This window comes from Pan paniscus, chromosome 3 (assembly GCF_029289425.2).
Source record: "Pan paniscus chromosome 3, NHGRI_mPanPan1-v2.0_pri, whole genome shotgun sequence".
Classification (NCBI taxonomy): Eukaryota; Metazoa; Chordata; class Mammalia; order Primates; family Hominidae; genus Pan; species Pan paniscus.
In genome coordinates, this window is record NC_073252.2 from 77,013,108 (window position 1) to 77,040,909 (window position 27,802).

General features: G+C 41.9%; 1 long non-coding RNA gene across 1 annotated transcript; it reads right to left on the reverse strand.

Moving 5' to 3' along the window:
• Positions 1–9,049: 9,049 nt before the first annotated feature.
• LOC117980003 (uncharacterized) lies at positions 9,050–25,773 on the reverse strand. Its single transcript, XR_004671117.3, has 3 exons — positions 25,606–25,773; positions 12,634–12,779; positions 9,050–11,640 (listed from the first exon to the last, which is right to left on the reverse strand). It is a non-coding gene; the product is annotated as an uncharacterized LOC117980003 (long non-coding RNA).
• Between the last annotated feature and the right edge of the window lie 2,029 nt (positions 25,774–27,802).

Below are 27,802 nucleotides of genomic sequence, written 5' to 3' on the forward strand. Positions count from 1 at the left end.
CATTATTTTCCCAGTAGTCATTCAGGAGCAGGTTGTTCAGTTTCCATGTAGTTGTGCAGTTTTGAGTGAGTTTCTTAATCCTGAGTTTTAATTTGATTGCACTGTGGTTGGAGAGGCTGTTTGTTATTATTTCCATTCTTTTGCATTTGCTGAGGAGTGTTTTACTTCCAATTATGTAGTTAATTTTTAGAATAAGTGCTATGTGGTGCTGAAAAGAATGTATATTCTGTTGATTTAGGGTGGAGAGTTCTGTAGATATCTATTAGGTCCACTTGGTCCAGTGCTGAGTTCAAGTCCTTAATATCCTTGTTAATTTTCTGTCTTGTTGATCTGTCTAATATTGACAGTGGGGTGTCAAAGTCTCCCACTATTATTGTATGGGAGTCTAAGTCTCTTTGTAGGTCTCTAGGAACTTGCTTTATGAATCTAGATGCTCCTGTATTGGTTGCATATATATTTAGGATAGTTAGCTCTTCTTGTTGCATTGATCCATTTACCATTATGTAATGCCCTTCTTTGTCTTTTTTGATCTTTGTTGGTTTAAAGTCTGTTTTATCAGAGACTAGGATTGCAACCTCTGCTTTTTTTTTTTTTCTTTCCATTTGCTTGGTAAATATTCCTCCATCCTTTTATTTTGAGTTTATGTGTGTCTTTGCACATGAAATGGGTCTCCTGAACACAGCACACCGATGGGTCTTAACTCTTCATCCAATTTGCCAGTCTGTGTCTTTTAAATGGAGCATTTAGCCCATTTACATTTAAGGTTAATATTGCTATGTGTGAATTTGATCCTGTCATCATGATGCTAGCTGGTTATTTTGCACATTAGTTGATGTAGTTTCTTCACAGTGTCGTTGGTCTTTATATTTTGGTGTGTTTTTGCAGTGGCTGGTACCAGTTTTTCTTTTCCATATTTACTGTTTCCTACAGGAACTCTTGTAAGGCAGGCCTGGTGGTGACAAAATCCCTCAGCATTTGCTTCTCTGTAAAGGGTTTTATTTCTCCTTCACTTATGAAACTTAGTTTGACTGGATATGAAGTTCTGGGTTGAAAATTCTTTTCTTTAAGAATGTTGAATATTGGCCCCCACTCTCTTCTGGCTTGTAGGGTTTCTGCAGAGAGATTCGCCATTAGTGTGATGGGTTCCCTTTATAGGTAACCTGACATTTCTCTCTGGCTGCCCTTAACATTTTTTCCTTCGTTTCAACCTTGGAGAATCTGACAATTATGTGTCTTGGGGTTGCTCTTCTAGAGCAGTAACTTAGTGGTTTTCTCTGTATATCCTGAATTTTAATGTTGGCCTGTCTTGCTAGGTTGGGGAAGTTCTCCTGGATAATATCCTGAAGTGTGTTTTCCAACTTGGTTCCATTCTCCTCATCACTTTCAGGGACCCCAATCAGTCGTAGTGTGGTCTTTTCACATAGTCCCATATTTCTTGGAGGCTTTCTTCATTCCTTTTCAGTCTGTTTTCTCTAATCTTGTCTTCATGCCTCATTTTAGTAGGTTGATCTACGATCTCTGATATCCTTTCTTTCACTTGATTGATTCAGCTGTTGATACTTGTGTATGTCTCACAAAGTTTTTGTGCTGTGTTTTTCATCTCCATCTGGTCATTTATGTTCTTCTCTAAACTGGTTATTCTAGTTAGCAGTTCATCTAACCTTTTGTCAAGGTTCTTAGCTTCCTTGCATTGCATTAGAAGATGCTCCTTTAGCTCAGAGGAGTTTGTTATTACCCACCTTCTGAAGCCTACTTCTGTCAACTTATCAAACTCATTCTCTCTCCAGTTTTGTGCCCTTGCTGGAGAGGGGTTGTGATCATTTGGAGGAGAAGAGGCATTCTGGTTTTTGGAATTTTCAGTCTTTTTGTGCTGGTTTTTCCTCATCTTTGTGGATTTATCTACCTTTGATCTTTGAGATTGATGACCTTTGGATGGAGTTTCTCTGTGGGGGTTCCTTTTGTTGATATTTATGTTATTGCTTTCTGTTAATTAGTTTTTCTTCTAGCAGTCAGGCAGCTCTTCTGCAGGTCTGCCGCAGTTTACTGGAGGTCCACCCCAGACTCTTTTTGCCTGTGTATCACCACTGGAGGCTGCAGAACAGCAAAGATTGCTGCCTGCTCCTTCCTCTGGAAGCTTCATCCCGCAAGCGGCACTGGCCTGATGCCAACTAGAGCTCTCCTGTATGAGGTGTCTGTCAACTCCTGTTGGGAGGTCTCTCCCAGTCAGGAGGAATGGAGGTCAAGGACCCACCTGAGGAGGCAGTCTATCCCTTAGCAGAGCTTGAGCATTGTGCTGGGAGAACCCTCCTTGTCAGGATTTACTGCTTTCTTCAGAGCTGGCAGGCAGGTATGTTTAAGTCCACTGAAGCTATGCCCACAGCTTCTCCCCCCACGTGCTCTGTCCCAGTGAGACAGGAGTTATATCTGTAAGTTTTATCTATAAGCCCCCTGACTGGGGCTGCTGCCTTTCTTTCAGAGATGCCCTGCCCAGTGAAGAGGGATCTAGAACAGCAGTCTAGCCACAGCCACTTTGACATGCTGTGTTGAATTCTGCCCAGTCTGAACTTCCAAGCCTTTTGAGCATGGTCAAGGGAAAACCACCTACTCAAGCCTCAGTAATGGCAGAGGCCCCTCCCCTGACCAAGCTTGATCGTCCCAGGTTGGCTTCAGACTGCTGTGCTGGCAGTGAGAATTTCAAGTCCGTGGTTTTTAGATTGCTGGGCTCTGTGGGAGCTGGACCTGCTGAGTGAGACCACTTGGTTCCCTAGCTTCAGCCCCCTTTCTAGGGGAGTGAACAGTTCTGTTTTGCTGGGGTTCCAGGCACCACTGGGGTTAAAAAAATAAAAATAAGGAAAAAAAAAATAACCTCCTGCAGCTAGCTCGATGTTTGCCCAAACAGCTGCCCAGTTTGGTGCTTGAAACCCAGGGCCCTGGTGGTAAAGGCACATAAGGGAATCTCCTGGTCTGTGGATTGCAAAAAATGTGGGAGAAGCATAGTATCTGGGCCGGATAGCACAGCTCCTCATGGCCTCCCTTGGCTGGGAAAGGGAGGCTCTCCCACTCCTTGCACTTCCCAGGTGAGGTGACACCCCACCCTGCTTCTACTTGCCCTCTGTGGGGTGCACCCACTGCCTAACCAGTCCCATTGAGATGAACAGTGTACCTCAGTTGGAAATGCAGAAATCACCCGCCTTCTGCATTCATCTCACTGGCAGCTGCAGACTGAATCTGTTCCTATTTGGCCATCTTGCCAGCAACCCACAGATTCCTTGAACTTTCTATGTAAACAGTCAGGTCATCTGCAAACAGTTTTTTTTTTTTTCCTTTCCAATCTATATGCCTATTTTTTTTCTTACCTTGTTGCACTGGCTAGAAACTTTCAATATGATGATGGACAAGAACATTGAGAATGGAAAATCTTATCTTGTTCCCAATCCTGAAGGGAAAGTATTCTTTCACCATTAAGTACATTAAGTATGATGCCAGTTATAGGTTTTTGTAGATATCGTTTATCAGAGTGAGGAAGTTTCCTTCTCTTTCTAGTTTGCTGAGTGTTTATAATTAAAACTAGTAAAATTAGATATCAAAATTTGGATTGGTTTCTATTCCTAGTTTTCTGAATGTTTTAATGAGTGGATGTTGAATTTTGTCAAGTGCTTTTTTTACATCAATTGATATGATCATGTGGTTTTTCTTCTTTAGACTGTTAGTACAATGTAACACATGATTTGATTTTTGAATATTAAACTAGTATTCTCAAACAGCTGTTTTATTATTATTTTTTATAAATTGCTGGATTAAGTTAACCAATATTTTGTTAAAAATTTTCATGTCTATATTCATGAATAGAATTGATCTATAATTTTCTTTTCTCAAACTGTCTGCTATTTCTGGTTTGGAATCAAGGTATTGATGGCTTCATAAGTTATTTGCAGTGTTCCCACCAAGTTTATCTTTAGATGTAATGAATTTTTCCAAATAGTTCTTTATGAGCCCCAAGTGGCACTTGTTCTTTAACACCAGGGTACAATATAGTACATTCTAGTCCACTTCCCATATGGAGTATTCTAGTTCACTCAACAATAAGTTACTATATGTAATGTACATGAAACATAAATTCATCAATTAGTTAAAAAGTATTCACCACCTATGATGTAGTTAGGCATTACCCCAGGAGCTGTCAGGGATTCAAGAGAAATAAAACTCTGATTCTATCTACAAAGAATTTGCCATCCTCCAAATAATTAGAATAAAATTAAATGTACTAGTCCAGAAAGTATCCAACCCTGAACAGACTCTGCTTCAGAATCCTACAGGATCTCAGGTTCATGACCACAACATTGATTAGCATTGAACTTTATGGCTCAAGTGCTGTATCTCTTCCCACATCCTCCCTTGATGCTCTTTCTCAAGCACCAAGAGCTTATTTAATGCTCCCAAGAAGCCTGACAGGTATGTAATTTGGGTCTTTACTATCATTTTCATTTTGTCTTTATTTTTTCCTGCTTACAAAAATATTAAAGATTTTTAATTTTAATTAACAATATATGAAAGTAGAAAATGGAAATGTCCCATTATTTTACCCCCAAAGGTAAGAGATTGACATGTATATTACTCTGATCTGTTGCGTGGTCCTTAAATAAGATGATTTTTTTAACTCTTTACTGTAGTGTGAAATCTAAAACCAGGTATAGCAGGTTGATACAGCAACCCCACAAGTGTCATTTAAATTATAGCTATAGAGACAGATTTTTTTATAAAAGTCTATACACATATGATATGGTTTGGATCTGTGTCTCCACCAAATCTCATGTCCAAATGTAATCCCCAGTGTTGGAGGTGGGGCCTTGTGGGAGGTGATTGGATCATGGGGTGGTCCTTCAGGAATGGTTTAGCACCACCTCCTGGTGCTGTTCTCATGATAGTGAGTGAGTTCTGTTAAGATCTGGTTATTTAAAAGCATGCAGCACCTCTGCCCTCTCTCTCTCTTCCTCCTGCTCTGGCCATGTAAGACATGCCTGCTTCCCCTTTGCCTTCTGCCATGTTTGTAAGTTTCCTGAGGCCTCCTCAGAAGCCAAGTAGATACCAGCATTGTGCTGCCTGTACAGCCTGCAGAACTGTGAGCCAATTAAACCTCTTTTCTTTATAACTTACCCAGTCTCTTTTTATAGCAGTATGAGAACAGATACATAATACAACATACATATGTAGTTGTAAAGTGTGTTTCAATACCCCCATTTTGCAGATGAGGAGATGGTCTCAGAAGATTCATAGACATGCTTAAGCCAAGAAGTGAGGAGCTCAGATGCAAATTCAAGACTGCTTAAAGCCTGAAAAGCAAATATAATAATCCCTCAGGATCTGAAGGGGATTGGTTCCAGGACCCTCAAGGATATCAAAATCTGCAGATGCTCAAGTTCCTTATATAAAATGGCATAGTATTTGCATATAACACATGCACATCTTCCTGTATACTTTAAATCATCTCTAGATTACTTATAATACTTAATACAATGTAAACACTATGTAAATAGCTGTTACACTATATTTTTTTGTATTATTTGTATTGTATTATTGTTATTTTCTACTTTTTTCCCCAGAGATTTTGTATCTGCATTTGATTGGATCTCCAGATGCTTAATTCAAGGACACAGAAGGCAGACTGTACTTAATTGAGTAAAGCTCTGGACAGAAGGTGCAGCCTTCTCCTCTCCAGTAGCACAGGATTGCTGACTCCAACCTTAGGGTATGGAGGGAAAGGAAGGCATTTCCTAGGCCACGGTGACTTCATGCTGCTTCTCTCCACAATTTTTCCCAGTGTTTTGCTATCATAGGCACCATGAGTTACTCTGCTGTATTTTCTTCACTCTCATATCCTCTGTGACTACAACAGTGCTGGCACATAGTAGGTGGTCATGTTTATTTTCTATGGCTGTGCTACCAAATTACCATAAGCTAAATGGCTTAAAACAACACAAATGTATCATCTTACAGTTCTGTAAGGCAGAAGTCCCACATGATCTCACTGGGCTAATATCAGAGTGTCAGCACGATTGGTTTCCTTTGGAGGCTCTAGGGGAGAATCCATTTTCTTGCCTCTTAGCTCATGTCCATCCTCCATCTTCAAAGTCAGCAACTGATCAGGGCAGGGGGGTCAAGTCCTTCTCACAATGCATTGCTCTGACCCTTCTTCTACAGTTACAACTCCCTCTGACCACAGTCAGGAAGGTTTCTCACTTTTAAGGACTTGCTTTTAAAGACTGGGCCTGCTGGGATACTCCCAGATATCCATTTCAAGGTTCTTAACATAATCACACCTGCAAAGTCCCTTTTGTCATGTAAAATAGCATATTCACAGGTTCCAGGATTAAAATATGAACATTTTGAGGGGGCAATTATCCTTCCTGCCACAGTGTTAAACAAATAATGCTGAATAAATGAATGAATCAACAGAGTGCGGTGGTTATGAACACAGAGCCAGCCACTTTGGCTCAGAGCTTGGATCCACCATTTACTAGTTGCATGACACACAGGTCAATTGACCTCTCAGATTCTTCATCTACAAAATGGGGAACATCCTGATGGGCCCTCATAGGACTGTGGAGAAGATGAGATGAGTTGATATGTATGATGTATAAAGCTCTTGAAAAGTGTTTGCTCTTGTTACGATTATTTGAAGCTGCAGGTGTATTCATGTTATTCTCAGTATTGCCCAGGTCATTGCATTTTTATTGCACTTCTTGCAAGGTTATGTGATGGGGTAGAAAGAGTGTGGGCTTTGGGGCAAAGAGACTGGCTCTGGGTCCCAACTCAAACACTCACTAGTTATACAACCATGTTAAATAATACAGTTTCCTGTCTGGGAAGTTAAGGGGAGGAAATCTTCCTTACGTGGCCCTTGTGAGGAATAGCTGAGATGGTGTAGGTGAAGAAGTAACTATGTACAGTATTAGACATGCAATAGGTGCTCAGTAATAGTGCTTTTATGATGAATTCTACATGCACTGTTGCACCCAGGGTTTTTTTTTTTTTTTTTTTTTTTTTTTTGAGATGGAGTCTCGCTCTGTCGCCCAGGCTGGAGTGCAGTGGCGCGATCTCAGCTCACTGCAAGCTCCACCTCCCAGATTCATGCCATTCTCCTGCCTCAGCCTCCCGAGTAGCTGGGACTACAGGTGCCTGCTACCACCCCCGGCTAATTTTTTGTATTTTTAGTAGAGACGGGGTTTCACCGTGTTAGCCAGGATGGTCTCGATCTCCTGACCTCATGATCCACCCGCCTCAGCCTCCCAAAGTGCTGGGATTACAGGCCTGAGCCACCGCGCCCGGCCGCACCCAAGGTTTTACAACACCCTGAGAGGCCCTGCATGCTCTGGCCTCCTCACTTCCCTCATCCCTCTGTCACTCCTCTGTCTGTATCTCCTCCTGTCTTTCTTATTTTCTGTAGCACTTGCCACCTGCTAATATACTAGATTATTTGCTTATGTATAAGATTTATTGTTATTCTTCCTTTCCACTAGAGGAGGGTAAAGAGCATCAGGAGGAGTGTGTGTGTGTAAGAATTTAGTGGGCATCTATTATGTGCCAAGCATTGTTCTAGGTCTAGATTCCTGTGTTATATCAATGCACAAAACAGAAATTCCTACCCTGGTGTGATGTAAGAAAATAATCTAGATCTAGAATATGCTTGGGACATAATAGATGCTCACTAAATTCTTACTAAATGAATGAATGAATGAATGAATGCCATGTGTTATGTGGAGCCAGTGGCCCAAACAGCTCCTGACATAAAGCAGGAGTCCGTAAGTGTCAGTTGAATCAAATGACATTAAATAGTTGTGAACCTACCCTCAGGAGACCCCTGGGAGAACCTAACTGGGGAGGTGGAGTTGTTCCCTTCCCAAACTAATTTTTCTGGTTTTATTTTATTTTTTCCTCATCAGATTTCCAAATCCTGAGCTGCCTGCTTTAGAAGCAATGATTCTTTGCTGGAGATTCAGTATTAAATGGTTCCTGAGCTGGCTGTGCTGAAAGCTGCTCTCCACAAATTAGACAAGGTTACACTCCCACAGAATATATACTGGTCTCTTAATAGGGTGTAATTAATCACACACCAATGAGCAGAATCACCAAAAATTGTTGCCAAAGAGCAACTTAATGCTGGATAATTATAAATCAAAGTGTTTGATGAGTCCAAGATGCTGCTAGATGGGACACTAAGGGACCAAGCTGAGGAAATTAAATATTCCATGGAAAAATAAAGATGAGAGAGTCCTCTGCACCTGGCTTCCAGACAATTGCCACCCCCTTGCCACACCCTACCCAAGGCTCACTCTCATTTGCCCTTTATAAGCTACTTTAGGATGGCATATTTCTTTATTTCCTGAAATAATGGCCTTGAAGACTGAAAAAAAATGATTAGCTGGTGAGAATGTAATTTTTCATGATATTTACTTAATTTTTATTTTTATTTTTAATTAACAAACAATTTTATACATTTATGGGATACAATGTGATGTTATATGTACATACACATTGCAGCATGATTAAGTCAAGCATATCAACATATCCATCACCTCAAATACTTATCATTTCTTTGTAGTCAGAACATTTAAAATCTACTCTTCTAGCAATTTTGAAATATATAATTCATTATTAACTACAGTCATCATGTTGTACAATAGATCACTAGAACTTATTCCTCCTGTTTAACCATCATTTTACTCTCTGCTTCTGTGAGTTTCAGACTTTCTTTAGAGCCCACATGTGAGATCGGGCACTATGCATCTTTCTGTACCTGGCTTATTTCACTTAGCATAATGTCCTCTAGGTTCACCTATATTGTCAAAAATGACAAAATTTCTTCCTTTCTTTTTTCTGTTTCGTTTTGTTTCAGAGATGGGCTTTCACTATGTTGCCCAGGCTGGACTTGAACTTATAAACTCAAGGCATTGTCCTGCTTCAGCCTCTGCTAGAATAGCTGGGACTATAGGTGCACACCACCATGCCCAGCTGAATCTGTTTTTCTCTTTCTCTTCTCTTCTCTCCTCTCCTCTTCTTTCTTTCTTTCCTTTCTTTCTTTTCTTTTCTTTTCTTTCTTCTTTCTTTTTTGTCTTTCTTTCTTTTCTTTCTCTTTCTTTCTTTCTCCCTTCCTTCCTTCCTTCTCCTGCTTCAGCTACTCCTAGAGTAGCTGGGACTATAGGTGCATGCCACCACGTCCAGCTGACTCTTTCCTTCTTTCTTTCTTACTTTCTTTCTTTCTCTCTCTTTCTTCCTTCCTTCCTTTTTTTCTTTCTTTCTTTACTTTCTTTCTTTTCCCTCCCTTCCTTCCTTCTTCTTCTCCTTCCTTCCTTCCTTCCTTCCTTCCTTCCTTCTTGTCTTGCTCTGAGGCCCAGGCTTGAATGCAGTGGCATGATCATGACTCACTGTAACCTTGAGCTTCTGGGCTCAAGTGATCTTTCTGCTTCAGCCTCCCAAGTAGCTAGGACTACAGATGCATACCACCATACCTGGCTAAATTAAAAAAAATTTTTTTTTCAAGAAACAGTGTCTCACTCTGTTGCCAAGGCTGGTCTCGAACTCCTGGCCTCAAGTGATCCTCCCACCTCAGCCTGTCAAAATGCTGGGATTACAGGTGTAAGCCACCATGCCTAGCCTCCTTCTTTTTTAAGGCTGAATAGTGTGTGTATATATACATCACATTTTATTTATTCATCCATCCATGGACATCGGGTTGATTTTATATCGTGGCAATTTTGAAGAATGCTGCAGTGAACGTGGGAGTATAAAGATCTCTTGGACATACAGATTTCATTTTCTTTGGATATATACCCAGTAGTGAGATTGCCGAATCATATGGTAGTTCTTGCTTTAATCTTTTGGAGGAAGAGAATGTAATTTTGGAGGCTGGGTTTCTATTTGGTTGTTTTGTCTTGTTACAATTTTGGTTTGGTTGTTTTGGCCTTCTGCAAAGTTCACAGCACAAGTGAAATTGTTAAATAAAAGTTTATTGGCCAGGTGTGTGGCTCACACCTGTAACCCCAGCACTTTGGGAGGCCAAGGCAGGTCAATCACTTGAGGTCAGGAGTTTGAGACCAGCCTGCGCAACATGGTGAAACCTTATCTCTACTAAAAATACAAAAATTAGCCGGGTATGGTGGCACACATCTGTAATCCCAGCTACCTGGGAGGCTGAGGCAGGAGAATTGCTTGAACCCCAGAGGGGGAGGTTGCAGTGAGCCAAGATCACACCACTGCACTCCAGCCTGGGCAACAGAGTGAGACTCCATCTCAAAAAATATATATATATTTATTATTTTTAGTAAAACAGTAAGACATATTTTGAAGGTTGTTTAGAAAATACAAATTAACAAAAAGAAGGACATATTTTAAATTGGTTGTAACTCCACTGCCCAGAGACAGTCACAGCCACTGCTCACCTATCTTTTGCATTCCATAGACTTCCTTGCCTTCTGCCTGTCTCACTCAGCTATGTGTATGATGATTTAAAGATGGCATGTTGGCCGGGCGTGGTGGCTCATGCCTGTAATCCCAGCACTTTGGGAGGCCGAGGCAGGTGGATCACCTGAGGTCTGGAGTTCGAGACCAGCCTGACCAACATGGAGAAACCCTGTCTCTACTAAAAATACAAAATGAGCTGGGCGTGGTGGCACATGCCTGTAATCCCAGCTACTAGGGAGGCTGAGGCAGAAGAATCAGTTGAACCTGGAGGTGGAGGTTGCAGTGAGCCAAGATCGCACCATTGCACTCCAGCCTCAGCAACAAGAGCAAAACTACGTCTCAAAAAAAAAAAAAAAAAAAAAAAAAAAACACTAAAAAAAAAAGATGACATATGCCACAATAAGCAAAGAGGCCAGGGACAACCTGCCAACTGCCCTGGTCTTATCTCCCATGATGCACCCTCAGTTCTCAGACCTACTCTTGCAGAAGTTGTCTTCTTCTTGCTTTAGTCTTGCAAGGATTAAATCACAGGCCTCCGGTAAGGATGTTGTGATACAGGGACAGACTTCCACCCTGGAAGACATTCTGATCCTGGGTCTGACTAAGAATTACTGTGGGCCTTTTAGCTTCCAGCAATCAAAGAATGAAAAGAACAAAATCTATTAATTGTTCATTTGATAAGTATTTACCAACTGCCTATTCTGCGCCAGTGTTCACATTATGTATTGCTGCATAACAAACCACCTCAAAACCAAATGGATTTAAACCAAAATGTATTATTACCACTCACAAAGTTGTGCTTTGGCTGGGATCAGATAGGAGATTCTCATCTAGAGTCTCAAGATCACAATCAGATAGCATCCGGGGCTGCAGTCATCCAAAGGCTCATCCAAGCGGGACACTCAAAATGGCTCCCTCATATGGCTGGTGCCTCAGTGCCTTCTGGACTTTCTCTTTTCATGTAGTGCTTTGCCCCCCAGGCCTCCCCCACTTCACCTGGGCTTCGTGCAGCATGGTGGCTTCAGTATACCTGCGCTTCTTACTTGACAACTGGCTTCTAAACGTAGAAACAGAAGCTGCCAGGCCAAAGTGTTATGACAAGTATGGGCCAGTGAAGGGTCACACCAGGAACAGGTGGAGAGTCACTTCTGCCATATTCTGTGAGTGCAACTGTCACAGGACCTACACAGATTCAAGGAGGTGGAGAAATAGACTGTACTCTTGATGGGAGAGTGGCAATTCTCTGCAGCCTGTCATGAGGGATCCACTCCCACGGCCCAAACACCTCCCAGCAGGCCCCATCTCCAACACTGGGGATCAAATTTCAACATGAGATTTGGGGAGGACAGGTATCCAAACTGGGTCAACTGGTCTCATTGTCAAGAGTCCTGAGTTCTATAGTGTTCCCGCAACACACACATTTCTGTTTTCTGTGTGACCCTGACAATTCACTTAACTTCTCTGGGACTTTAATATCTGATTTGTAAAAGGGAGGCTATCTGGCCCTTCTCATAGAAGTGTTACGACAATTAGTGAGGTTATAATAATAAAAGGACTTGGCAGAGGGTGAGAGTGAGTATTCATTTTTAAGGAGGATGTTAATTTTGAGAAATACCCAATCTGTGAGCTATTTAAATATCTAGAAGTACCAAGGAACTAAACGTGGCTCCATCTTTCCAGTGTTCATCCTGTAACCCAGTGCTATGGTTTGAATGTGGCCTTCAAAACCCATTTTAAATTTAGTTGTCATTGTGATGGTGTTAAAAGGTGGGACCTTTAAAAGGTGATTAGGTCGTGAGGGCTCTGTCCTCATGTATGGATTAAGGCCATTATCACCAGAGCTGGTTAGTTGTTGTGGGACAGGGCTCCTGATAAAAGGATGCATTTGGTCCAATTTTCCCTATCTTGTGTACGCATTTGCCCTTCCACCTTCTGCCATGAGCTAATGTAGCACAAAAGCCCTCACCAGATCCCAGCACCTTGATCTTGGACTTCCTAGCCTCTGGAAATATGTGAGAAATAAATTTCTGTTTATTATAAATTACCCAGTCTATTATATTCTGTTATTGCAACAGAAAATGGACTAAGACATACAGCAACCAGGAGGAAATCATCAAATAGCCAGAAATGGACTGATGTCATCAGCTTCCTCAGAAATACCAAAGTTAAACTGACCTGCTTTTCGAGATAGTGGTCACGAGCCTTCGGTCGACGACTCAGCTTGCTGAGATAAACAACCAGGATGTAGTTTCCAGGAATCTGGAAGGGTTTACATGCCATATAGGGAGAAGCAGGATTTAGGATGAATCACTCTCTGAAACCTGGATTCAAGGCAAAGAAAGGGACAGGGCTAGACTCCATTTGCTCTTTCTCAGAAAAGCTCTCTGCCTAATGATATAGTAACATTAGCTATTGTTAATGAATCACTACTGAACTGCTACTAGGCAGGCCCTGGGCTAAACTTTTAAAATAATTATCTCATTCAGCACTCAACAGTCTAAAGAGGTGGGTACCAATCCGAGTTCCATTTTACAGATGAGGAAATTGAGGACTAAGAGCCTACAGTTATTATGAGCTGATAGCAGGATTCAGCCCTAGGAGGTCTGGGTCCATGGTCCCTGAAAATAAACCACTAATTATCCTGTCTCCAACTACCTAAAGGCTTAAGGTGCCTCAAGACACAGGTCTTGAAGCCCTACTGTGTGCCAGGCCCTAGATTGAGTGCTGGTATTGGAGAGCCAAGAAGGACACAGTTCTCATCCTCAAGGAGGTCACAGGCTTGTGAGAAGAGAGATAGATGAACAGAGTGAATATCCCAGGTAAATGTGCTGCTGGGTATCCAGAGGGATTGCCACATGAGCAAAGTCCCATCTATCCTGGAGGCCTTGCCAGGAGCAGTCAATGAAGGCTTCCTGAGGAGGCAACCCCTGAGCCAGGTCTGATGTCTGATCCACCGCCACTTTAATACCAATATGAACAGCATATGTGCTTCATATCCACACAGACATTACTGCTGTATAAGTATGACCTTTTGGTCCATCAGTGTGACTGATCCTCCTAATTTGTTTATGAATGTAACTCCGGTCACCATTGGTAAGAATGGCTATGTGGGCTTTCTTGAACCTCAGCCCATTTATTTTATGGCTTGGGCATTCATCTCAAGTTCTGGCAGATTTGGAAGCAAAAGGCAGCCTCATATAAGAGTCCAGAGGAGGACAAAGTGCAAGTCCACACCTTCCCCTGCCCCCCATGGTGTGAGCAAAGAGCCCTTCCTTCCCTTCACACTCCCTTGACACCGGCCTCTGTTACCACCTTCATTCTCCCTGTTTAACCCCACACTTGTTGCTTCTGTGGAGAAGGGTCATGTCACATTTGTGTTCTGTTGGAAAACATGAGGCTTGAATCTGAAAAAATTAAAACATGTGTTCCATTTTCAGTTGCTTTTCTGGGAGTCCTCAGGTGGAGGAATCCATGTGCCTCATCCACCCATCTGAACATTCTTTCTTTTTTTCTCCTCATAGAGGTAGGAAAAATGAAAAGCCTGGAATTCCTGCCCCACTGCAAGTAAGATCCAGAAAAGAGCACAGAGAGGATGGTGGGAGCACCCGGAGGGGCTGGCCTCCTTGCTTCCTGAGCAGCACAGCTTTTTGGATATGCAGATCCCCTTTAAGGTGTGCACTAGAACATAAGGCCTGGTACGGAATTCCACAAAGGGTGAGACTAAGGCACCAGGCTGGATGTGCGGGTCGGGGAAAGGTTGGCTTCGAGGACATATTTGATATATGATGGTGAAAACTGCATTTGTCCCTACCAGAGATATGGATGGCTGGATGAAGGCCTAGGAGCTAAAGCTCTGTCTTAAGATTGGGAGAAATAAAAGAAGACTAGAGAGAAAGAAAGAACAAATGGGTGGGGCACAGTGGCTCATGCCTATAATCCCAGCACTTCGGAAGGCAGATTGCTTGAGACATGCAGATTGCTTGAATCCAGGAGTTCGAGACCAGCCTGGGCAGCATGGTGAAACCCAGTCTCTACAAAAAATAAAGTAACTAGCTGGGTGTGGTGCACCCTTGTGGTCCCAGCTGCTCAGGAGGCTGTGGCAGGAGGATCGCCTGAGCCTGGGAGGTCGAGGCTACAGTGAGCTGTGATCATGCCACTGCACTCCAGCCTGGGTGACAGAGTGAGACCCTGTCTCAAAAATAAATAAATAATGAATGAACAGACAGAGCAAGAGAGAGAGGGAGGACACATAAGAACCAGGGTTTCTAAAATCCGCTTCTGTCAGAAATTCCTGCCAGCACTTAGTAAAGGTCTAACACCCACATTTCATTAAAAATTAAACATTTGTTATTAGGAGTAGAACTCTGATGTGCTTTTGATGATGTCATAAGTAAAAGAATCTGAGTTTTGGTCCGGGCGCAGTGGCTCATGCCTGTAATCTCAGCACTTTGGGAGGCCAAGGCGAGCAGATCACGAGGTCAAGAGATCAAGACCATCCTGGCCAACATGGTGAAACCTGGTCTCTACTAAAAATACAAAAATTAACTGGGCATGGTGTCACGCACCTGTAGTCCCAGCTATTTGGGAGGCTGAGGCAGGACAATGGCTTGAACCCTGGAGGTGGAAGTTGCAGTGAGCCAAGATTGTGCCACTGCACTCCAGCCTGGCAACAGAGTGAGACTCAGTCTAAAAAAAAAAAAGAAAAGAAAAAACAGAATCTGAGTTTTGGAGAACAGCAGAAGAAATTTTAAAACTTAATATTGCTAATTTTGAACTGAATGACCCAGAATAAGTTCAATTTCCTCACGAATAAAAGTGGATATCATAATACCCAGATAGAAAGGTGAAAATGCCAGACACCATCGGCTCCATGCAGGGGCCTCTGAGAGGGCACTGGTGGCCTTCCCTTCCCTATGGCCTCCGAAACCCTGATGTTCTGGCCTGACTGCTCCCTGAAGGTCGTGACCCTAGGAGAGGGATCTCCCAGGAAGACATTTCTTCCCTGCTGAAGGGGTTGCAGGAAGGTGGGCCTGAGATGAGAAGGGCAGAGGTCCCAGCAGCACTGAAAGAGGTTAGGGTATGCTGGGAAAACTAGCCATAGGCAGTGGCCCTCGGGGCTTCCAGCCCTGGCCAGGCATTTTGCTGATCATTAGTGGTCCACGGGATTTCTGGATTTCATACATGTTAATTATTCTTCTTCTCCTCTTATTCCCAGTGTTTCAGCTCTGGGATTCTCTGAAAACAATGTGCTTCTCCATTCCTTTATATTCTACATTCCAGGTTTGGAATTCAGGTCTCCAGTCATTGTTTCTGGTTTTGATGTTGATGGCTCCTACATTCTTTCTTCGATAGCTGGCCCCGTCTCTTGGGCTATGTGGACCTAGGCTGGACTCATTCCCTTGAGCAGGCATTTGGCTCATATTCAAGTTCTCAAAACTGAGCCCAGTTTGCTGTAGGAGCTGTATGAACAGGTGTGTGTGTGTGTGTGTGTGGCTGTGCACGTGTGTGCCCACACATGTGTGTTGCTGTGCACGTGTGTGCACACTGGTGTGTGTGTGTTCCCCTCCAGTGTGGCACTTTCTGTCAGCTCTTTCATTCTCTTCATAGCCTCTCTGTTAATACATTCATTCCCAATCCTTTGAAACATTTCACCTTTAAACCCACAAGAATGTTAAGATTCTATCTAGGCTTCAGGAATTATATATTTCAAAAGTCACTTCAGTCGCATGACTATTAACCTAGAAACATTAACATTTTTGAATCTTTCAAGTTGTTCTATGAGCGAATTCAAAGGTGTCCTTTTCTTTTCTTTCTTTGTTTAGTAAGTTAACTAATCATTCAGGCATTGATCTTATTTTTGATGTTAAGAAAACCCACAGTACTCACTTGCACCATATAGGTTTCTGACATCTCTCAGAATGACTTGTAATCAGGAAAAAAAAAGTGATGTTTTCCAAGTAAAGAAGATAATTCTCCAGGAATGGAGTTAAGAGAGATTACATGTAAGTATTGCCTAGGAATGCGTTTAATACAGTAACTTCTTAATGTGATGAAACAGTGTAAATACATTTTATTTGCAATGTCCTTGAAACAGCTTATCAAGGCACTCTGCTATGGAATGAATTACTTCTCTCCTGGTTAAGAGAACCAAGTGCTCCAAAGAGAACTTAACATCATTTTAAGGAATATACCTCCAAAAGAAAGGGAAAGAGAAGCTAAACCTTACTAAAACATTGAAAACCTAGTGTGCTTAAATGAAATGGTTCAATATGTTTTATCCAGATGAGGATATGCAATACAAAAATTTAATATATGGAAAAATTGATATATGGATATATATTGGAAAAAATTGGATATATGAAATATAGTTGTTGCATTCTAACTTCTTAGGAGCCCTTTGATATCTCATGGATATCTAATCTTTTATTTCAGCTATTCAGGTATGTGTAATTTTGTAATAAATTTTATTAACATATTTTATAAATGGAAAAGCACATTTTAATGTTGAAGCAGAGACTCCTTTTAAAAATAACTTTTTCTCACTCCTGTAATCCCAGCACTTTGGGAGGCCGAGGCAGGCAGATCACGAGGTCAGGAGATCGAGACCATCCTGGCTAACATGGTGAAACCCTGTCTTTACTAAGAATACAAAAAAATTAGCCGGGCACAGTGGTGGGCACCTGTAGTCCCAGCTACTCGGGAGGCTGAGGCAGGAGAATGGTGTGAACCCAGGAGGTGGAGCTTGCAGTGAGCGGAGATCGCGCCACTGCGCTCCAGCCTGGGCGACAAAGTGAGACTCCATCTCAAAAAAATAAATAAATAAAAAATAACTTTTTCTGGCTGGGCATGGTAGCTCATGCCTATAATCCCAGCACTTTGGGAGGCCAAGGCAGGAGGATTGCTTGAAGCCAGAAGTTTGAGACTGACCTGGGCAACAAAGTGAGACCCTATCTCTACAAAAAATTTAAAAATAGCCAGGTGTGGTGGCACCACCTGCAGTCCCAGCTACCCAGGAGGCTGAGGTGGGAGGATTGCTTGAGCCCAGGAGTTTGGAGGCTGCCATGAGCTATGATTATACCACTGCACTCCAGCCTGGGCAACAGAGCCAGACTCCATCTTTAAAATAATAATTATAATAATTATTATTATTATTATTTTTCTGTAAAAAGCTACACATAAATTTATTCAGGAGAATATAAAAGGCACCCATAATCACAGTATCAGGAGAACCATTATTAACATTTTGGTGTCCTCCTTCCAGTTATTTTTTATGCATAAATTTTTTAAATTAGGAGATCATGACATGTACGCAGTTTTATATCCTGGTTTCTTGTTATTCTTTTGTTTCTGCTTACCACATGGTATGAAGGTTTTTCCATGTCATTACATTCTTTTAAAGTGTTGTATCATTGGCTACGTAGTTTTCCATTGTATGAATGTACCTGCTATGAATAACTTGGGTTCTTCCTGATTTTTTATTTGTTTGGTTGTTTGTTTGTTATAACGTTGGTGTGCATAGACTTTTGTGCATATCTGTCAGTAGTTCTCTGCAATAAAATTTATGAACATAGCCTTTTTAAAGCTGAGGTCAAATTACCCTCCAGAAAACCTGCACTAATTAATACTCACTCCAGAAATGCATAAGAATAGTGGGGAAGTTCAGCACGCAGCTCTGGGTTTAATCTTGGCTCTGCCTCCTCCAGTGGTGGTGACCTGGGACAAATTACAAAAATTTTCTCTTTTTTTAATTTTTTTTTAAAGTTTTTAAAGGCTAGTCTAGTGAAGCAGTGGGAATGGAGAAGGAACAAAGAGATATGTAACTGGTTGTGATCTATTGGTTGTAAACACCACTGCACTTGGACCAGCCTCATTACAGAAATTTTCTGTGCCTCAGATTCCATCTGAAAAATAGGGTAAATAAAGGTATCTATGCTAGGTGATTGTTTTGAAAATGAAATGAGATAAAGTGCATAGCCTGTCAACGGCACATTGTAGGTGCTCAATAAAAGATAGCTATCATCAGCATCATCATGATCATCATCATCATCATTACCAGGAAAATCTTACCACCTGATTTTTCTACTTATTGATTTAATGCATTTGACAAATATTTATTGAGTGTCCTCTGTATGCCAAGCCCTGTTCTCTCCATCTGTGGTACATCAGTGAACAAAACAGACGAAGATTCTGGCCCTCATGGAACTCACATTCCAGTGTGGGGAGACAGGAGACAAACAATAGAGTATGAGCATCAAAATCAAGTAATTGAGCTGGGCATGGTGGTTCATGCCTGCGATCCTAGTGCTTTGGGAGGCCAAGGCAGGAGGATCACTTGAGACCAGGAGTTCAAGGTTGCAGTGAGCTATGATGGAGCATAGCCTGGGTGACAGAGCAAGAGCTCATCTCAAAACACACACACAGACACACACACACACACGGTTATGGTGACACCAGAAGGGATGGAAGTAGTGAAGGTGGCCAAAAGTAGTTGGACACTGGATATGTTTTGAAGGTAGCACCAACAGGATTTCTACAGAGCCAGAATTGGATGTGGGCTGTGAGAAGAATAGGAGTCCAGGATTCACTACATGGCTTTTGATGTGACCACCTTGGGGACAGAGTTGCCTTTAACTGAAATGGGAGATCAGGAGTTGAGCTTGTCTATTAGACATCCAAGTGGAGATATTAATAGATGTACTTCTGGAGTGTGGGAGAAAGGCCTGGAATTTTGAAATAAATTCAGGAGTTATTGTCGTCAGCATGGTGTTTTAAAGCTATATACCCTACTTCATTCAGGTTGCTGTTACAAAATATCTGATAATATGACTAAACAAGAGAAATTTATTTCTCACAGTTCTGGAAGCTGGGAAGTCCAAGATCAAGGTGCCAGCAGATTCAGGGTCTGGTGAGAACCCACTTTCTTCATGGACAGATGTCTTCTTGCTGTGTCCTCACATGGCAGAAGGGGCCAGACAGCATTCTGGGGCCTCTTTTTAAAGGGCACTGATCCCATTAGTGAGAGCTTTGGTCTTATGATGCCCCACGTAATACCATTGAATTGATTATTACTATTATTTTTTTTGAGATGGAGTCTCACTCTGTCACCTAGGCTGGAGTGCAGTGGTGCAATCTTGGCTCACTGCAACCTCCGCCTCCTGGGTTCAAGCGATTCTCCAACCTCAGCCTCCTGAGTAGCTGGGATTACAGGCACACACCATCACACCCAGCTAATTTTTATATTTTTAGTAGAGATGGGGTTTCACCATGTTGGTCAGGCTGGTCTCGAACTTCTGACCTTGTGATCCACCTGCCTCAGCTTCCCGAAGTGCTGGGATTACAGGTGTGAGCCACTGCGCCCAGCCGATGATCACATTTTTAACATTTAAATTTGAGGGGGATAGAAACATTCAGAATATACCATGAGACTAAATAAAGTCTCCAATAAAATGTATTTAGATCAAGCGAAGAAAAGTTCTGATGTTTATACTCTCAGATACTCCAGCTACGTTGTGTGGGCCAGGTGCAGTGGTTCACACCTGTAATCTCAGTACTTTGGGAGCACGAAGTAGGAGGATCACTTGAAGCCAAGAGTTCAAGGCCAGTCTGGGTAACAAAACGAGACTCCCTCTCTACAAAAAAATAAAAAACTTAGCTGGGAGTTGGTGTGCTCCTGTAGTCCCAGTTACTAGGGAGGCTGAGGCGGGAGGATTGCTTGAATCTAGGAGTTCCAAGCTGCAGTGAGCTATGACTGCACTACTGCACTCCACCCTGGGTGACAAAGTTTGTTTTACAGTTTGTTCTATAAAAACAAAATATAAAATAAGGTTGGAGGGGAAGGAAGAAACAGCAAAGGAGACTGAGAAGAAGCAAGCACTAATGTAGGCAGAAAATTAGAAGGGTCTGGTGTCCTGGAAACCAAGTGAAACAGAAAGAAGATCAGGAAGGGTTTTTTTGTCTTTTCGATAGTTTGCTGAGAATGATGGTTTTTCCAGCTTCATCCATGTCCCTACAGAGGACATGAATTCATCCTTTTTTATGGCTGCATAGCATTCCATGGTGTATATGTGCCACATTTTCTTAATCCAGTCTATCATTGTTGGACATTTGGGTTGGTTCCAAGTCTTTGCTATTGTGAATAGTGCCACAATAAACATACGTGTGCATGTGTCTTTATAGCAGCATGATTTATATTCCTTTGGGTATATACTCAGTAATGGGATGGCTGGGTCAAATGGTATTTCTAGTTCTAGATCCCTGAGGAATTGCTACACTGACTTCCACAATGGTTGAACTAGTTTATAGTCCCACCAACAGTGTAAAAGTGTTCCTATTTCTCCACATCCTCTCCAGCACCTGTTGTTTCCTGACTTTTTAATGATCGTCATTCTAACTGGTGTGAGATGGTATCTCATTGTGGTTTTGATTTGCATTTCTCTGATGGCCAGTGATGATAAGGATTTTTTCATGTGTCTTTTGGCTGCATAAATGTCTTGTTTTGAGAAGTGTCTGTTCACATCCTTTGCCCACTTTTTGATGGGTTTGTTTTTTTCTTGTAAATTTGTATGAGTTCATTGTAGATTCTGGATATTAGCCCTTTGGACAAAAAACCAAACACCGCATGTTCTCACTCATAGGTGGGAATTGAACAATGAGAACACATGGACACAGGAAGGGGAACATCACACACCAGGGCCTGTTGTGGGGTGGGGGGAGGGGGGAGGGATAACATTTGGGATATACCTAATGTTAAATGACGAGTTACTGGATGCAGCACACCAACATGGCACATGTATACATATGTAACTAACTTGCACGTAGTGCACATGTATCCTAAAACTTAAAGTATAATAAAAAAAAAGAAGGGAGTGACCCAAAGTATCAAATGCTACTAAGGGATCAAGTTAAAAGGAGGGTTGAGAACTGATGGGTGGATCCAGCAGCCTCAGCCAAGGAGGGCAGATTTGATGGAATGGGTAGAACTAAAAACTGGGTAAGAGCGGGTTTAAGAGAAAGTGAGGGGACGAAGCTTAGAGACAGTGAGTACAGACACATCTGGAAAGCTTTTCACTCTCAAACAAGTATGACAGTAGCTAGCTGGGGAAGTATTCATCAAAGGAAAGTGCAGTGTGTGCCCATGCCTGCGTGCCTGTGCATGTTGAAGAACAGGAGAAACAACAGCATGTATGTCTGCAGATGGGAATGATCCTGAAGAAGAAGAGGAAACGTTCCAGTGTAGGAGAAAGAAGAACTGTTGGAACAATGTCTTGGGTAGGCAAGAGGGAAAGGGGTCTAGTGCAAAGTGGAAGGATTGGTTTCAGATAAGAACACAGGAAATTCATCAATATGAAGATGTAGCTTCAGATGCTGATAAGTGGACAGATGTGGTAAAGGCAGTCTGTGAACATTCTCTTTATTGGCAGATTTTCTTGTGTACTTACTGGGTGCTCAGGACTAGGATGCCCATTAGGTCATTACAACAGGTTCTCCACATCTTTGGCATGCCTTTGCCTCTCTAGGACAGTAATAACTCAGGACTGTTTGCAGGACTTACTAGATTTCATGTAACAGGGAAATGGTGACCCATAGAAGGCTGAAGGGATAAGCGGCTTTTCCCAGACCTCCTTGAATATGTGGGCCTTTCCTGGGGTCAAGAATTTGAAGCAGTTACTCTATCATCCATTACTAAGCATAGGTAGAATCTTGTGCTAAAAATAAGTATGCTAAAAATAGAAAGTCCAGTACTTACCTGAGTTTTGTCAACTAAACTGCCAATGCCTACATCTACATATTTGGAAACGTTTGTACAAACACTCAGATATTTAGAAACACCAGAAACCTTGGCATCATTTGCCATTTTTTCAGCTTGATAGCACTTATCTAGATATTTTGGTTTTGTGTGGACATAGCCAGGAAGCGGGAATGATCCATTTGAAACAAAACCTCTGTCCACAAAGATCTATCTCTGTCGTCATACAGACACTAAAAGCAAACAACGCAGTAATCACTGAACCATGAGAAATAAAAATGATTATTTTACCTTGATCTTGCCCATGAAATATTCCCCTGTATTTATAGCTAAACTCTCACCAAATATTTATTTTGTGCTTTAATTCTCATTCCAAGTGATTAAACTATTCTGGTTTCTTCTGTTGAAGTAATTACAGGTTTTTCTTTCATCTTCTTTTTCATTTTTGATGAAACCTTAAACCTATTAAAACCCATCTACAATGTGGCTGTCATATACTCTTCAGGGTTCTCATGCAGCCTCACGGTGAAGTCAGCTTCATGTTCAATGCCTTTGGATTATGTTACTGCAATTCATTATGAGTTGTTGGATAAGATGCTGCAGCATAACTCCCTGGAAATTAAACCCAAGGCACCATTCAGCTTTTCTAAAACCCTGTGATTCTTTTTTTTTCTTTGAGATGGAGTCTTGCTCTGTTGCCCAGGCTGGAGTGCAGTGGCGTGATCTTGGCTCACTGCAAGCGCCGCCTCCCCGGCTCATGCCATTCTCCTGCCTCAGCCTCCCAAGTAGCTGGGACTACAGGTGCCCGCCACCACGCCTGGCTAATTTTTTGTATTTTTAGTAGAGACGGGGTTTCACCGTGTTAGCCAGGATGGTCTCGGTCTCCTGACCTCGTGATCTGCCCTCCTGGGCCTCCCAAAGTGCTGGGATTACAGGCCTGTGATTCTTTTGTAGCTAATTAGGTATTACATTAAGCTTCATCCATGCAAGGTACCATGACAGAGGACAGGAAAATCTTTTATTCATTCTTCTTTATGCCCTTAAGAGCACTTTGCAATCTGTCGCCCCATGTTCACACGTACTTATTATGTGAAGAATGCCATTCAACTCAAGGAAAAGCAAAATTTTGGGTAACAAGTTCCCAAATTTTTGACACTGATTTGTCCCTCTGGTGCAGTAATAACTGAAGGATATTTAGATGGCTTTCTATGCATGGTCAGCTTTCATGTAAAAAGAAATGTTGAGAGGCAGCTAGTCAATCTGCCAGCCTTTTTTATTCCTTCCTTCATAGATCCCTCTAGTTTTCATTAAACGATGCGAGTTTTGAGAGTTAAAAACCAGTAAGGAGACTCCTTGCTGTAACTACAACTTTGAATCCCAAAAATGTTGTTTATCATTATTTTTAAAATCACACATGTATAAAAAGAAGAAAATTAAAAGTGTAATTGTCAGTATGCATTACTCATATTAGGTAGGGTAACATTAGCTGCTATAACAACCCCCAAATTTCCATGACATAGCACAACAGTCTATTTCTTGCTCATGCAATAGTTCAGGTAACAGTTTATTTCTTGCTCATGTAACAGTTCAGGTGGGTAACTAAACTGAACAGTTCAGTTCTGTAATTGAACAGTTGAGTTCAGACAGTGGCTGTTCCTCCACATTGTCATTTAGGAACCTAGGATCTTTTCAAGTTGAGGGTCTAATAGCTTCTGTTTCCTTGGAATCCTCTGCACCCAGCTAATAGAGGGTGGAGGGGAGCATAAAAAAGCCCCACCCCGGAAGTAATACATCACTTTTGCTCACATTGCATTGGTGAGAATTAGCCATCTGTTGTGATCTGAATGCAAAGGAGGCTCGGAAATGTAGTCCCTGATTGGACATCTGTGTCCAAGTGATAACTCCAAACTAAGGAAGAGGGAAACATGAGTTTCAGCCAGCCATCTCTGCCATGCTTGAGTTATGTCAGTACATTAAAAATACATATTCTATAGTCCCTCCTACTGTTAACATTTTGGAATATAGCTAATAAATGGCATCATACTGTACATGTTGTTTTATTAACTGAATTTTATTCATAAACAGTATATTGAATAACATATGTCACATATATTTTTGATGTACATCATTTGTGTGAACAGTGTGGCTGCAAATAGTAGCTGGGGCATTTCTCCAGTGTGTGTCTTTGCTAGACACTATCAAAGACAAGGAACAGCATGGGCTGGCAGAGTGTAATGGCGTGAGTCAGGCTTTGGGCTGAAGCAAATCTGGGCTCAAGTCCCAGCCCTTAACATTTGCTAGCTTGTAAAGATGTAGCAGTTCTTTCCTTAACCTATGAAATGAAGACACGAATTTTAGTTCTTTAGTTCTTCTTTTCTGTAAAATGGGGATAGTAGCTTATTTAAATGAAGTTGCTGTGAGGCTAAGTAAAATAATTTATGTAAGGAACTCAAATACTACCAAGATGAATGATACTTTATTTTTTTAAATGTTGTAAGTGACTTTTATTTTAAAAAAAACTTACAGTGTTGGCATTGTGGCCTAGGTAGACAAAATGTAAAGTGAATTATAGCTTGCATAAAGGTAACCTAGGGACATTGTTTTGGTTTTTGGTTTTTTTTAGGGACAAGGTCTCATTATATTACCCAGGCTGGACTTGAACTCCTGGGCTCAAGAGATCCTCCTCACTCAGCCTTCCAAGTAGCTTGGACTATAGGCATATCCCACTGTGCCCCAATCTGGGGAACTTGATGCTGATTCAGTAGGTTTCAGATTGGGCCCAGGAATCTGAATTCTTAGCAATTCTCCAGGGTAATTCTGTTGCATATTATCCTAGGGACCACAACTAAGAAACCCTGTTCTATAGCTTCTATTTAGACAGCCAAATAGAGGCCAACAGATTGAGAAAAGCAAGAGAGCAAATCAAGAGAGATTAATAAATGATCCCCCAGATTCATAAGGAAGAAAGAGATAAAAGGAACATCTAATGCAGTGTTTCAAGAGGCATGTCAGGTGTGAGAAATTCTCATCATATGCGATCATTCCAAGCATTGAAGAAATTCTGCATTGCTGTCTCCTGTCCACTAAATGTCAGTAGTGTCTCCACAATTATTGTCAAAATGAAAAACGTCCCATATTTTTCCAAATATCTTATGGGAATAGAACTACCCATGATTGAGAATCACTGATCTAGCCCCAAAGCTTCACCTTTTCTGATAAGGAAGGTAAGGCCCAGAGAGGTGGAGTGACTTGCTTATGGGCACATGCCACTTGGTGGTGGGGCTGGGAGCAGAATCCAAGTATTCAGCTCCAAGTTGAGGGCTTGTTTCCACCATATGGTCATATCAGCTTAGAATATTTTTTACTGCAAGTAGTAGAGAATCCAATTCAATATCACTTACCTGGAAATTGATCGATTTACCTCACTGAAAGTCCTGAAGTAGAACCTGCTTCAAAAGTATTAAATCCAGTGCCTATGACTCCATGTGCTTGTGACTTGACTGGCTTTGCTGTCCTCTGTGTCAGCATCATCTTCAAGCATGTGCTGATGGTTACAGCAGTGTCGGGCCTTGGATCTGAACAGCAATAGCCAAGCAAAGGGAGAAAGGGTCGCTTTCAGAAACTTTCCAAGGAAGTGAGAAGTAACTTTCCTAGAAGGTCCAGAAAACTGCTTCTTGAGTCTAAGTAGCCCACCTTGGGTCATGTAGCCATTCATGTACCAAATTCTTGCCAGAAATGTGAGATAACACTTAGATCATCCCAAGAGCTGGGAAGAGGTGAATAACGTAGTTTGGACACTTGTCCCTGCCCAGATCTCACGTTGAATTGTAATCCCCAATGCTGGAGGTGGGAGGCCTGGTGGGAGGTGTTTGGGTCATGGGGGCAGATCCCTCATGGCTTGGTGCTGTCTTCACAATAGTGAGTCTCACGAGATCTGGTCATTAAAAGTGTGTGGCGGCCAGGCGTGGTGGCTCACACCTGTAATTCCAGCACTTTGGGAGGCCAAGGTGGGCGGATCACCTGAGGTCAGGAGTTCGAGACCAGCCTGGCTAACATGGTGAAACCTTGTGTCTACTAAAAATACAAAAAGTTAGCTCGGGATGTTGTGGCAGGAGAATCACTTGAACCCAGGAGGCAGAGGTTGCAGTGAGCCGAGATCGCACCATTGCACTCCAGTTTGGGCAACAAGAGCGAAACTCCATCTCAAAAAAACAAAAAAAAATGTGTGGCACCTCTGCCCTCACTCTCTCTTGACCTGTTCTAGCCATGTGTTGTGCCTGCTCCCACTTCACCCTCTGCCATAAGTAAAAGCATTCTGAGGTCTCCCCCAGAAGCAGATGTCAGTGCTATGCTACCTGTACAGCCTCTGCACGTTAACCTCTACCTCTTTTCTTATAAATTATCCAGTCTCAGATATTTCTTTATAGCAATGCAAGTACAGACTAACACAGTCAGCTTTCCCTGCACTGTGTTGACAGGGGTGGGCGAATATCTGAAAAATATCAAGTTTCTATCAGAAGAATGGACGCTCCTGCTGTTGGTTAGGCCCCCATCAGTGTTAACAATAATCATCTTGCATACTTTGCCACTTATACTCTTTTTTTTTCTTTTTTTTTTTTTTGAAACGGAGTTTCACTCTTTTTGCCCAGGCTGGAGTGCAATGGGGCAATCTCGGCTTATCGCAACCTCTGCCTCCCAGGTTCAAGCAATTCTCCTGCCTCAGCCTCCTGAGTAGCTGAGATTACAAGCATGCACCACCATGCCTGGCTAATTTTTTGTATTTTTAGTAGAGACGGGGTTTCTCCATGTTGGTTAGGCTGCATTTATACTCTTAAATAGTTCTCCAGTTATTCAGTCTGCAACTATGATGCCACATTCTTTGGGGTTTCCAAGGACTAGACAATATACATAACAAACAAACAGAAATGAAGTGTGCTTTTTTGTCATATCAAAAAATATATGGTTGCATACCTGATATATATAATTTAGAGCTAGATTTGGCTGCATATAACAGAAGACCCAAGAAACAGTGGTTTAAAAGACAAAAATTTCTTTTCTTATACATGTAAAAAGGCCATAGGAAAACAGGCCCAGCTGATAGGGTGACTCCACAATTATTAAGGATTCAGAATTCTTGTGTTTTGTTCTTCCACCATCCTCAAAATTAGGCTCTTTACTCTGTGGTCCAAGTTTGCTGCTCAGCTGCAAACACTATGCCTACATTTCAACCAACAGAAAGATGGGAAGACCTAAAGAAGGGTGGATACGCCTTTGAAAGACATTTCCTGGAAGGACCACATACAACTTCCACGTAGATCCCATTGCTGAAACTTACTCACGTGCCTACACCTAGCTGTAAGGGAAGCTAGAAAATGTAATCCTTATTCTGCATCACTGATACAACCTAAACACTGGGAATTTTATTAGTAAGGAAGAAAGGGGAAAAGGATATTGGGGGTAGTTAGGAAACAATGCCACAATGAAATACAAGTTCTGAAAATCTCCATGACCTCTGATAACATATGTTTCAAGAATTACTGAACAGCCTGGCGTGGTGGCTCATGCCTGTAATCCTAGCACTTTGGGAGAGCAAGGTGG